Source organism: Callospermophilus lateralis, chromosome 4, assembly GCF_048772815.1.
Source record: "Callospermophilus lateralis isolate mCalLat2 chromosome 4, mCalLat2.hap1, whole genome shotgun sequence".
Lineage (NCBI taxonomy): Eukaryota > Metazoa > Chordata > Mammalia > Rodentia > Sciuridae > Callospermophilus > Callospermophilus lateralis.
The window spans coordinates 72,847,755-72,860,341 of record NC_135308.1 but is presented as its reverse complement, the minus strand read 5'-3'; the positions used below and the strand labels follow the sequence as shown (position 1 = coordinate 72,860,341).

Here is a 12,587-nt window from a genome sequence, read left to right as displayed (position 1 = left end):
TTCCATTCTTTAACAAATGTAAACTTAGTTGAAATGATTATTTGTGAACTGAAAGTTTCTAAGGATTAAAGAGTGAAAAGTTAATCCTACTCTTTTTCTACAGTGAGTTCAAATACAGGGGATTGGGCTTATTAAAAAGGAGGTAGACTGACACAGACAGAGACAGACAAACACACAGGTATATTGTAATACATAGAATAATATGTTCATTATATATATATATATATATATATATATATATATATATATATATATACACACACACACACACACATATATATATATATATATAATTTCTGGAGTCAGCCATTTAGAACTGAATTAAAAAATTCCTCCTCCTAAAGTTGTCTTCAGACACTTATTCATGGAGTCTCTATTCTGACACTGTTGAATCCATTCTCCACATCCCATTCCTGGGGAAAGGAAAGATTTCACAGCTTTCCTGAGACATGGAGCTCCCAATTCCAACCCATTGTACTGGTTATGTTCTTCCACAGGATTTGTGCATTTGGATGGAGGAGGTGGACCCTGCTCTGGGCGAGTGGAGGTGAATTCTGGAGGAGGATGGACTCCAGTACCTTATGGGAATTTCACATTACCCACTGCCCAGGTCATCTGTGCAGAGCTGGGGTGTGGCAAGGCAGCATCTTTTCTCTTGGACCTGCCCCTCAGAGAGGCCAGTGATCAGATCTGGGCTGAAGAGTTCCAGTGTAAGGGATGGGAGCCTGAGCTCTGGTTCTGCCCCAGAGTGCCCTGTCCTGCAGGCAGCTGCCAACACAGGGGGGCTGTGCAAGTTGTCTGCTCAGGTGAGACTCACAACAGGACTTTAACCTTTTTGCACACTCTGATGTGGTAACAAACGTAAGATGTTACTGGAATTCTGTCTTCTCCTGACAGAGTACACAGAAGTCAGGCTCATGAAAAATGGCAGCTCTCAGTGTGAGGGTCAAGTGGAGATGAAGACCTCTGGAGGCTGGAGAACACTCTGTGCCTCCCACTGGAATATGGCCAATGCCAATGTAGTTTGCCGTCAGCTGGGCTGTGGAGTCGCCATCTCCACCCCAAAGGGAGCATACTTTGTGGAAGGAGGAGATGAGATCTGGAGAGACAGATTCCACTGCTCAGGGTCTGAGACCTTCCTGTGGAATTGTCCTGTGACTGCCCTGGGCATTCCTGCCTGTGTCCATGGAAACACAGCCTCTGTGGTCTGCTCAGGTAAGAGAGGTCAGGGCTGGCTGGTACTCGGTTATCTCCTTGAGTGACATGTCTCTGAGAGCAGACAGCATGGAGAGCAGACTATAAATATGATAAACAGAGTGGAGCCCCTGGCAGGCTGTCCTCTTATCAGGGTAAGAATATGATTCTTCTCGGTGATCATTCATTTTCCACACCCTGTCAAATGTTATTCAGAGGAATTTTTTTGATTGACAAAGTCTAAAAGTTTATTATTACCTATATAATTTAAGCACACAGAAAAACAGAGTAAGATAAGGAACACACATTATGTTCTGCAAAGTGTTCTCAAATCTTAAACTTTTGCTACCACATTTACTTCAACACTTTTATTATTATTTTTATTTTTCTTACTAACTCTACATTATGGTAGAATGTATTTTGATATATTACACATATCTGGAGTATAAATTCTCATTTCTCTCTGTTGCGAGGGGGCAAAATTGTGATGTATGCAGTCGAGGGGAGAAATAAAAAATGTTCATACTCTTCTGCCCCTTTCAATGCTTTATTCACTCAAAGTACTCAATACAATTTCACTCTATAGGTTCTTAATCAAGCAAACAACAATACTTAATGCCAGGCACTACAATAGACATAATCAATGCACAGCAAACAATTCTAGATTGATTCTAAGCACTGCAAAACACACTTAATCATGATAGGCTAATGACAGACATTTCCTCTGCAGGCTAAGTTGAAATGTATTAAGCCTTAGGCTTTATGTCCAGCAGATTCACACTCACTCAGACCGCAATGACCAGGTCTAGAACCAAGGCAGGCTTTTCCTGGATTGGAGTGGACGCCTGGTTGAGGAGTGGGGAGAAGGGAGAAGTTGCAGCTCTCACCAAGGTCCAGATGAGGTGGTAGAGTTTGAGAGCAGAGAGGATCACACAGAAGCTCAGGAAATGATGACAAGTGATGGCATGTCAGATCCTCATCAGGCTCTCCAGCTGGAGTGCATTCTTGTTTCGGTTGGTTGAATTCCTATTCATTTGCTTTATTATTTATACTAAAATTTGGGGGATTTTGACCCCCCTTTCAGTCTTTTTCAGCTACCACCAGATTTCTCAGTCACGTCATTTACTCTGGGGTCAGAAACATCTGGTCTTATGGTCTCCACCCTGATCTTCTCACCTTCCCCTCTTATCCGGGGAGGACAGCCTGCCAGGGGCTTCACTCTGTTTATCAGGGTGAGAGGAAGTAACTTGTTTGAGGCATACTGGAGGGATCTGTGGGTGTTGCCTGGTGAAACTGCAGGTTTCAAACTGGAGTTTTTAAAATGGAGTTGCTTAGGCTCAGGTCTAAGGCCATCCTAACACTCTGATTGTACATGGTGTAGAGTTACACCAGTCATGTAACACAAATGCACAATAGAGTAATAATATCTGATTCACTCTACTATCCTTACTACCCTTACACAACTTTCCCTCCCTTCAGTCTCCTCTGTATAATCCAAAGTAACTCTATTCTTTTCTAGCACCCACACACTTTATTGTGAATTAGCACCTGCATATCAGAGAAAACATTTAGCCTTTGGTTTTTGGTGATTGGCTTATTTCACTTAGCATGAGAATCACCCGTTCAATCATTTACTGCCAAATGGCATAATTTCATTCTTCTTTATGGCTGAGTAATATTCCAATGTGTGTGTGTGTGTGTGTGTGTGTGTATGTGTGTGTGTGTGTATATATATATCATATTGTATATAGTATATATAGTATAAGGACATCTATGTTGGTTCCATAGCTTAGCTATTGTCAGTTGAGCTGCTATGAATTTTGATGTGTTGTGTAGCTACAGCATACTGATTTTTAGTCCTTCAGGTATATGCTGAGCAGTGGGAAAACTGAGTCAAATGGTGGTTTCATTCTAAATTTTCTGAGGAATCTCTATACCACTTTGCATAAGCACATTGTATGAGTATACTTTTCCCCATATACTTGCCAAAATTAATTGTTACTTGTATTCTTGATAATTGCTATTACACCTGAAGTGAGATGAGATCTCAGTGTAATTTTAATTTGCATGTCTCTAACTACTAGAGATGTTGAATTCTTTTTATATATTTGTTGACCAATTGTATTTATTATTTTGTGAAATGTCTGTTCAGTACCTTAGCCCAATTATCTATTGTATTATTTGGTGAGGGTGTGTTAAATTTCTGAGATCTTTATCTATCCCGGAGATTAATGCAGGTGACAATGATTTTCTCCTAATCTGTAGGCTCTCTCTTCATATTATTAATTGTTTCCTTGCTGAGAAGAAGCATTTTAGTTTGAATCTATTCCATTTGTGGTTTCTTGATTTTACTTCTTGCATTTTAGAAGTCTTGTTAAGGAAGTAGTTTCTAAGCTGACATGGTGGAGATTTGGGCCTACTTTTACTTCTATTAGACATAGGATTTAAGGTCTCAAGCCTAAGTCCTTGATCCACTTTGACTTGAGTTTTGTGCAGGGTGAGAGATTTGGGCTCCATTATATTTTGCTACATATGAATTTCCATTTTTCCCAAAACCATTTTTGAAGAGGCTATCTTTTTTCCAGTGTATATTTTTGTACCTTGGTCTAGTATGAGCTAACTGTATCTATGTGGATTTGTCTGTGTCCTCTACTCTGTATCATTGGTCTACCTGTCTGTTTTGGTGCCAACACCAAGATGCTCTTTGTAACTATAGCTCTGTAGTATAATTTAAGGTCTGGGATTTTGATGGCTCCCACTTTACTTTTATTGCTAAAGATTGCTTTCACTCCTCTGGGTCTATTATTTTTCCAAATGAATTTCATGACTGATTTTTCTATTTCAATGAAGAATGCCATTTGAATTTTAAATGGTAGCTGCATTAAATCTGTATAGAGCCATTGAGAGTATGGCCATTTTGGCAATGTTAATTCTGCTATCCATGAATATGGAAGATCTTTCCATGTTCTAAATTGTTTTTTAATTTCTTTCTATAATAATCTGTAGTTTTAATTGTAGAGGTCTTTCATCTCTTTTATCATATAGATTCACAAATATTTTAAATTTTGAGGCCATTATGAATGGGGTAGGTTTCCTAATTTCTTTTGATGGATTCACCACTGATGTATAGGAATGTAATTGATTTATTGGTGTTAATTTTATATCCTACTTTGCAGAAATAATTTATTAGTTCTGGAAGTTTTCTGGTGGAATTTTTTGGATCTTATAAATATAGGTCATGTCATCAGCAAATAGGGATAGGTTGTGTTCTTTCCTTCCTATTTGTATCCATTCAATTTCTTTTTTTCTGTCTTATTACCCTGGCTAGAATTCTAAGGACAATGTTGAATATAAGTGGTAAAAGAGGGCATTCTTGTCTTGTTCCAGTTCTTTGAGGGAATGCTTCCAGTTTTTCCCCATTTAGTATAATGTTGGCCTTGGATTTAACATATATAACTTTTTCAATGGTAGGATGTTCCTACTATCCCTAATTTTTCTAGTGTTTTGAAACTGAAACCATGTGTGTTTTAAGTGCTTTTTCTGCATCTGTTGAGATGATCATATAATACTTGTCTTTATGTCTATCAATGTGCTAAATTATATTTATTGATTACATATGTTGAATGAAACTTGAATCCCTGGGATGAACCCCACTTGATCATGGTGCACTAATTTAAATATTTTTGTATGAGATTTGCCATACTTTATTTTTTTAATTTTTTTTTTATTGGTTGTTCAAAACATTACATAGCTCTTGACATATCATATTTCATACTTTAGATTCAAGTGGGTTATGAACTCCAATTTTTATCCTGTATACAGATTGCAGAATCACATCGGTTACACATCCACATTTTTACATAATGCCATATTAGTAACTGTTGTATTCTGCTACCTTTTCTATCCTCTACTATCCCCCCTGCCCTCCCCTCCCATCTTCTCTCTCTATCCCATCTGCTGTAATTTAATTCTCTCCCTTGTTTTTTTTCCTTTCCCCTCACAACCTCTTATGTGTAATTTTGTATAACAATGAGAGTCTCCTTCCATTTCCATGCAATTTCCCTTTTCTCTCCCTTTCCCTCCCAACTTATGTCTCTGTTTAATGTTAATCTTTTCCTCTTGCTCTTCCTCCCTGCTCTGTTCTTAGTTGCTCTCATTATATCAAAGAAGACATTTGGCATTTGATTTTTAGGGATTGTCTAGCTTCACTTAGCATAATCTGCTCTAATGCCATCCATTTCCCTGCAAATTCCATGATTTTGTCATTTTTTAGTGCTGTGTAATACTCGATTGTGTATAAATGCCACATTTTTTTATCCATTCATTTATTGAAGGGCATCTGGGTTGGTTCCCCAGTCTAGCTCTTGTGAATTGTGCTGCTATGAACATCGATGTGGCAGTATCCCTGTAGTATGCTCTTTTAAGGTCTTCAGGGAATAGTCCGAGAAGGGCAATAGCTGGGTCAAATGGTGGTTCCATTTTCACCTTTCCCAGGAATCTCCATACTGCTTTCCAAATTGGTCACACCAATTTGCAGTCCCAAGAGCAATGTACAAGGGTACCCCTTTCCCCACATCCTCGCCAGCACTTGTTGTTGTTTGACTTCATAATGGCTGAGAATCTTACTGGAGTGAGATAGTATCTTAGAGTGGTTTTGATTTGCATTTCTCTGACTGCTAGAGATGGTGAGCATTTTTTCATGTACTTGTTGATTGATTGTATGTCCTCCTCTGAGAAGTGTCTGTTCAGGTCCTTGGCCTATTTATTGATTGGGTTATTTGTTATCTTATTGTTTAACTTTTTGAGTTCTTTGTATACTCTGGATATTAGGGCTCTATCTGAACTGTGAGGAGTAAAAATTTGTTCCCAGGATGTAGGCTCCCTATTTACCTCTCTTATTGTTTCTCTTGCTGAGAAAAAACTTTTTAGTTTGAGTAAGTCCCATTTGTTGATTCTAGTTATTAACTCTTGTGCTATGGGCGTCCTATTAAGGAATTTGGAGCCCGACCCCACAATATGTAGATCAGAGCCAACTTTTTCTTCTATCAGATGCAGTGTCTCTAATTTGATATCAAGCTCTTTGATCCATCTTGAGTTAACTTTTGTGCATGGCGAGAGAAAGGGATTCAATTTCATTTTGTTGCATATGGATTTCCAGTTTTCCCAGCACCATTTGTTGAAGATGCTATTCTTCCTCCATTGCATGCTTTTAGCCCCTTTATCAAATATAATAAAGTTGTAGTTTTGTGGATTGGTCTCTGTGTCCTCTATTCTGTACCATTGGTCCACCCGCCTGTTTTGGTACCAGTACCATGCTGTTTTTGTTACTATTGCTCTGTAATATAGTTTGAAATCTGGTATCGCTATACCACCTGATTCACACTTCCTGCTTAGAATTGTTTTTGCTATTCTGGGTCTTTTGTTTTTCCATATGAATTTCATGATTGCTTTATCTATTTCTACAAGAAATGTCATTGGGATTTTGATTGGCATTGCATTAAACCTATAGAGAACTTTGGGTAATATCGCCATTTTGATGATGTTAGTTCTTCCTATCCATGAACAGGGTATATTTTTCCATCTTCTAAGGTCTTCTTCTATTTCTCTCTTTAGGATTCTGTAGTTTTCATTATATAAATCTTTCCCCTCTTTTGTTAGGTTGATTCCCAAGTATTTTATTATTTTTTTTTTTTGAGGATATTGTGAATGGGGTGGTTGTCCTTATTTACATTTCAGAAGATTTGTCACTGATATACAGGAATGCCTTTGACTTATGTGTGTTGATTTTATATCTTGCCACTTTGATGAATTCATTTATTAGCTCTAGTAGTTTCTTTGTAGACCCTTTTGCATCTGTTAAATATAGTGTCATATCATCTGCAAAGAGTGATAATTTAAGCTCTTCTTTTCCTATTTTTATGCCTTTAATTTCTTTTGTCTGTCTAATTCCTCTGGCTAGTATTTCGAGAACTAAATTGAATAGAAGTGGTGAGAGAGTGCAACCCTGTCTTGTTCCAGTTTTTAGAGGGAATGCCTTCAGTTTTTCTCCATTCAGGATGATGCTAGCCTGAGGCTTAGCATATATAGCTTCTACAATGTTGAGGTAAGTTCCTGTTATCCCTAGTTTTTCTAGTGTTTTGAACATAAAGGGATGCTGTACTTTGTCGAATGCTTTTTCTGCAACTATCGAGATGATCATATGGTTCTTATCTTTAAGTCTATTGATGTGGTGAATAACATTTATTGATTTCCGTATATTGAACCAGCCTTGCATCCTAGGGATGAATCCTACTTGATCATGGTGCACAATTTTGTATTCAATTCACCAGGATTTTATTGAGGATTTTTGCATCTAAGTTCATTAGAGATATTGGTCTGTAGTTTTCTTTCTTTGAAGTGTCTTTGTCTAGTTTCAGGATCAGGGTGATGTTGGCCTCATAGAATGAATTTGGAAGAGCTCCTTCTTTTTCTATTTCTTGAAATAACTTGAAAAGTATTGGTATTAATTCTTCTTTGAAGGTTTTGTAAAACAATGCTGTATATCCATTCGGTCCAGGGCTTTTCTTGGTTGGTAGTCTTTTGATGGCTTCTTCTGTTTCCTCCTTAGTTATTGGTCTGTTTAAATTGTGTGCATATTCCTGACTCAATGTGGGCAAATCATATAACTTAAGAAATTTATTGATGTCTTCACTATCTTCTATTTTATTGGAATATAGGGTTTCAAAATACTTTCTAATTATCTTCTGTATTTCTGTAGTGTCCGTTGTGATATTGCCTTTTTCATCCAGTATGTTAGTAATTTGAGTTCTCTCTCTTCTTCTCCTCATTAGCATGGCTAATCTTATTTATTTTTTCAAAGAACTGACTTTTATTTTTATCCATTTTTTCAATCGGTTTTTTTTGTTTGTTTGTTTCGATATCGTTGATTTCCACTCTGATTTTAATTATTTGTTGCCTTCTACTACCTTTGCTGTTGTTTTGCTCTTCCTCTTCTAGGGTTTTGAGATGAAGTGTGAGTTCATTTATTTGTTGTTGTTTTTTTTTCTTTTTTTGAGGAATGAACTCCAGGCAATGAATTTTCCTCTTAAAACTGCTTTCATTGTGTTACATAGATTCTGATATGTTGTGTCTGTATTTTCATTTATCTCTAAGAATTTTTTGATTTCCTCCTTTATGTCTTCTGTAACCCATTGATCATTTAGTAACATATTGTTCATTTTCCAGGTGATGCAGGATTTTTCCTTCCTTCTTTTACCATTGATTTCTAGTTTCATTCCATTATGATCAGATAAGATGCATGGTATTATCTCCACACCTTTATTTTTACTAACAGTTTCCCTATGCCATAATATATGGTCTATCTTTGAGAAGGATTCATGTGCTTCTGAGAAGAATGTGTATCCACTTGATGGTGGTTGATATATTCTATATATGTTGGTTAAGTCTAGGTTATTGATTGTGTTATTGAGTTCTATAGTTTCTTTATTCAGCTTTTGTCTGGAGGATCTCTCCAATGAAGAGAGTGGTGTGTTGAAGTCGCCCATAATTATTGTGTTGTGGTCTATTTGACTCTTGAACTTGAGGAGAGTTTGTTTTATGAACGTTGCAGCACCATTGTTTGGTGCATACATATTGATAATTGTTATGTCTTGATGGTGAATGGTTCCTTTTAACAGTATATAGTGTCCTTCTTTATCCCTTTTGATTAAATTAGGTTTGAAGTTGATTTTATTTGATATGAGTATGGCCACTCCTGCTTGCTTCCGAGGACCATGTGAGTGGTATGATTTTTCCCAAACTTTCACCTTCAGCCTCTGTATGTCTTTTCCTATCATATGAGTCTCCTGAAGGCAGCATATTGTTGGATTTGTTTTTTTAATCCAGGTTACTAGCCTATGTCTCTTGATTGGTGAATTTAAGCCATTAATGTTTAAGGTTACTACTGATATGTGGTTTGTACTTCCAGTCATGCTTATTTATTTATTTATTTTAATTTGGCTAGTTTTTCCTTTTTGGTTATTTTTGTTTTCTTCCCTTTCCTGAGTTACCTCCCACTGTTAGTTTTGGGTGCTGTTTTTCATTCCTCTTCTTTTAGTGTTTTGCTCAAAATGCCTTGCAGTGCTGGTTTTCTGGCTGTGAATTCTTTTAGCTTTTGTTTATCATGAAATATTTTAATTTCATTGTCATATATGAAGCTTAATTTTGCTGAATACAGTATTCTTGGTTGGAATCCATTATTTTTCAGTGTTTGAAATGCGTTGTTCCAGGATCTTCTTGCTTTCAATGTCTGTGATGAAAAATCAGCTGTTAACCTAATTGGTTTACCCCTGAATGTAATCTGCCTCCTTTCTCTTGTAGCTTTTAATATTCTCTCCTTGTTCTGTATGTTGGATATCTTCATAATTATGTGTCTTGGAGCTCGTCTATTATGGTTTTGTATGTTTGGGGTCCTGTAGGCTTCCAGGATTTGGCAATCCATTCCATCTTTCATGTCTGGGAAGTTTTCTAAGATTATTTCATTCAATAGATTGTTCATTTCTTTGGTTTGAATCTCTACACCTTCTTCTATCCCAATGACTCTCAAGTTTTTTTTTTTTTTATGACATCCCATATCTCTTGGAAGGATTGCTCATGATTTCTTAGGATCCTTTCTGTGTTGACTATATTCTTTTGAAGTTGATAAACTTTGTCTTCATTATCTGATGATCTGACTTCTATTTGATCTAGCCGATTTGTAATATTCTCCTTTGAGTTTCTAATTTGGTTTATGGTTTCCTGAATTTCTATGATTATTGTTTGATTTTTTAAAAAAATCTCTATCTCCTGGTAGAGCTCATTCTTTGCCATTTGAATTTGCTTATGTAATTCGTTTTCAAAGTATACTTTCATTGTTTGGACTTGCTGACTAAAGTCTTCTCTAAGATTCCGTTCCATCTGTGTTAGGTATGCCTTGAGTTCTTTCTCTGTCCATTTTTCTAATGCCTCTAGGTTCTCCTGTGAATTTAAGTTGTCCTGCATTGTTTGTAATCTTTTTTTTCCCCTTGTTTTTTCATAGTGCTCACGTTACTTTCCAACTCTGTTTGACTGCTGTGTTTCTGTTTTCTTCTTTAAATTTGTTTTGGTTTTTATAGTTCCAATATCTCTCCTTTGTGTTGGGAGACAATGTTTAGAGATGTTGGATTCAATTGTGATTTAAGGTAAATTCATTAGTTTCATTAAAGGCCTACAGATTTTGATGGCATATAGAGAATTGAGGTTTGAACTTAGGATTTTATGTTGAGGTTGGGCGATTTGATGGTATGGAGGTTAGTATATGTTAGCTTCTTTGGGGGGTTGCTCAAATGCAGGCGGATATTAACAAGAGAATAGACCGGAGTACTTGGGGGTAGTTAAGGGCTTAGGCGGACTATAGACCGATTCGTAGTATTCATCTATTTGCATTTAGTAAGTTGTATGTAATCTGGTTGGTCATGCTTAAGAGGAAAGATGGGAAAAAGGTAAGGAAGCAAACCAAGAAAGAGAGAGGGAGAGAGGAAAGAAAAAGAAAAGAAGAGTAAAGAAAAAGAAATGATAAAAAATAAAAAAATGCAGTAAAATAAAAATTACAATTAAAAAATAATATAATTTAAAAAAAGAAAAACTTGAAATTAAAAAATTTAAAAAATTTTAAAATTAAAAAAAGAAAGAAAAAAGTCACTGTTAGGCTACTATTTTCTTCGCTTCCAGTAGGTGGTGCTGTGCCTTCTGGGCCAAGATTTTGCCCTCCGGCTGTAGGAAACAATCCGTGTGAGGCCGCTCCCTCCTCCCTGCCCTGGTGTCTCTCAAAATCTGTTAGCTTAGGTTTATTCCTGGTTTCTAGTCCCCTGGCTCCTCCTGTCAGCCAGGTCTTTCCCAGTATGATTCCTCTCGGCAATTAAAGCTACACTCTGGGCCTGCAGGTTCCTGGAAGTGGAGTGTGGCTATTGGGAACCGGCCTCTATTGTTTTTATTCCCTCCACTAGCCCCTCCTCTGAGAGCTGGTGAGACAGGTTTTGTTTTCGCCGCTGGTGGGAGGGGGGAGTTGGATGTCAGGTGCCTTTACCTTTCCCCACGCTTCTATTCACGCTCACTCTGTTAATCATGCCCCTGGAAAGCTGGGGAGAGATTTTATGCAATTTCCCCGCTGTATGGGAGATGGTCTAAATGACACACACCTGTTCTATCGCTGCTGCAATCTGTCGAAAACTGGCGATGGTGACATCAGCTCTCCAAGATGGTGGCCGCTGGCTTCCCCGGTGGGCTGTCCGGTGTGGAGGACAGAACTGGACCACTTCCTTCCCCCTTCTCAAGCCCAGAACTCAGCCCGGAGCACAGTGAGAGCACAGCTGGCAGGAATCCACAGAATCTGCAGCACCGTTCCTCTGAGTTGCTGGCCCGCTGTTTCCCAGCACTCCACAATTTCTAGCAGCGGAGCAGGCCGCCAAACAAACAGCTTGAATCTCCGGGTGCACGCTTCACTCGTGGTTGAGCCCCAGTAACCGATCCTCAGGCAATGGAGATTCTTCCTCTAGGTTTCGGTGCACCCCAATTTTGCTGGAAATTCCTAACCAGATAACTTTTGGCCATTCTAACTCGTTATTTACCTGCGCAGTGACGAGGTACACGGGGGTGATGCACTCTATTTGCCGCCATCTTCCCCATCCCTATTTGCCAGACTTTAAATGAGAATTTCTGTATCCATGTTCATCAGAGATATTGGTCTGAAGTTTTCTTTTCTTAATGTGTCTTTATCTGTTTTTGGTATCAGTGTGATAGTAGCTTTATAGAAAGAGTTTGGAAGGATTCCCTTCTTTTCTATTTCATGGAATAATTGGAGGACTATTGGTGTTGACTGCATTCTTAACTGATATTCATTTTCTTTCAAGGTCTTGTAGAACATGACTGAGAATCTATCTGGTCCTGGGCTTTTCTTGATTTTGGGGCTATTCATGGTGACTTCTATTTCAATGCTTGAAATTCATCTTTCAAATTTGTGTATGTCCTCCTGATTCAGTTTGTATAGGTCATATGTCTCTAGGAATTTTTGAGTGTCTTCAAGATTTTCTATTTTTTTGAGTATAAATTTTCCAAATGCTTTCTGATTATCATTGTATTTCAGTGATATTTCTTTTTCAACACAAATTTTAGTAATTTTTGTTTTCTCTCTCTTTGTCTTAGTTGCTATAGGTTTATCATTATGTTGATTTTTGCAAAGAACCAACTTTTCATTTTTGTGAATTTTTGAATTATTTATTTTGTTTCCATTTTATTGATTTCAGCTCTAATTTTTATATTTTACCGTCTTCTACTGAATTTGGTGTTGATTTATACTTCTTTTTCTAGGCTTTCAGATTTAATGTTAGGTTACTTTTTTT

At 37.4% G+C, this 12,587-nt stretch overlaps 1 pseudogene; it reads left to right on the top strand.

Annotated features, from left to right (window-relative positions):
• Window positions 1-12,587, top strand: part of LOC143398304 (antigen WC1.1-like) — a 67,420-nt pseudogene that overhangs the window by 26,872 nt on the left and 27,961 nt on the right.